Here is a 1,782-nt window from a genome sequence, read left to right as displayed (position 1 = left end):
GTAGGGAGGGAGAGAGAGAGAAACATCAACGAGTAGAGAGAATCATTGATTGGCTGCCTGGTGGGGACCGAGCCCGCATCCCGGGCACATGCCCTTGATAGGAATCAAACCCAGAACCCTTCAATCCGCAGGCTGACGCTCTATCCACTGAGCAAAACCAGCTAGGGCAACAAGGATTTGTTTATATGCCTATGTCCCCTTCCAGACAGTGAATTCTTCAAAGGAAGGGTGGGGTCTTATCCATCTTTTATCCCTAGCTCCTACCACCAAGCCTGGCACATGGTCCTTAATCAGTATCTATTTGTTGAATGAAGGAACAAAATGCCTATTTACATTTTTATAACCTGTGAAATTTTGTTTATGAAACTTTATTAAGTATATAAAGTAAGAGAAAGACACTGATGTGAGAGCGCAACATTGATTGGCTTCCTCCTGCACATCCCCACCAAGGACCGAGCCCGGAACCCAGGCATAAGCCCTGACTGGGAATCAAACTGGCAACCTCCCAATGCACAGGATCACACCCAACCCACTGAGCCACACCAGCCAGGGCCAAATGCACGTTTTTGTGCTCCAATCCTTTCAGCCCCAGTTGGCAGTCAGTGGAAATTTATGTAGCCCAATTATTTCTCAGGTCACCAAACCTCCAGAGCTGGACACAGACTGAAGGGTTGACCCAATTAAAAGAGACAGAGAGGCATGTGACTATATCACACAAGTGATAAATTAATATAAATACATGTAAAAGCTATGAAAAATGCATATCTTGGAACTAACCCTAAAGTCAGTAGTCTTAATCCAGGATACATAGATACTTAGCAAGTCCAAGGATGGACTTTAGGGTGCATATTTGTGAACTACAGTAAAAAAAATCAAAGTCAAAATGAGGTGTAAGAATACATATGTGCATTTGGCAAGGAGGTGACCCATAGCTCTCGTTAGATTCTCAAAGATGTCTGTGATCCAAAAATAATACAATCCATTAATGCACGGAAACACTGGCAGAAACATGAAAAGAATGAACACAAGGGTGTTCATCACAGCGTTGTTTGAAAATAATAAACTGGAAACCATCTAAATGGACTTCAATTCAGGGTGTGTCGAGCACATACATAAAAGGTGATGTGCAGCAGACATTTCACAGCATATTGTTCAGGGGAAGAGCAATTACCACACAGCATGTATAATATGGGCTCACTTATGGAAAATGATACATGTGTATCTCAGCATAGAGTGTATCTGTCACCAGATGGTAACAGTTGTTGATGGGTGGAATTTAGAATGTTTTTGTTTTTCATTTCTACACATTCTGAATTGTTTGAATTTTTACAGTGAACCTGCTATCATTTTAACAAAGCTATAATACTATTTTTTTAAGAATTGGGAGGGTTAGAGAAATGTAAGAAAGGAAAGAAACACAATTAGCAACTAAGAGAAACTTGGAAATTATTAACCTTAAAGTTGGCTTCAAAGAGATCCCTCCCTGCTGCTCTACAAGTAGAAAACAGAATGAGATAGTGATCGGCAGAAGTGGAGTTCTTGGGGTGCCGAGAGGAAAAGAATTTCCTGAGGCCCCCAAAGGAGGGGGGATTTCATGGAAAGCTTTATTAATGATGTAAAACTAAGGGGGTTTCCTTCCAAGGTCCCTTCTCTGTCCATCTCCCCGTGGAAGAAGTCCAATCTTGCCTTCAGCAGGGCCAGAATTAAGGCCATTGCCCATGTTTCCTGCTCCGTATTAAAGTCCATTCTAGTCCAACATCCTGCACATGGAGTCCGCACGGC

Source organism: Myotis davidii, unplaced genomic scaffold (genome assembly GCF_000327345.1).
Source record: "Myotis davidii unplaced genomic scaffold, ASM32734v1 scaffold582, whole genome shotgun sequence".
NCBI lineage: Eukaryota > Metazoa > Chordata > Mammalia > Chiroptera > Vespertilionidae > Myotis > Myotis davidii.
The sequence above is the reverse complement of the archived record's forward strand: the minus strand, read 5'-3'. Positions refer to the sequence as shown.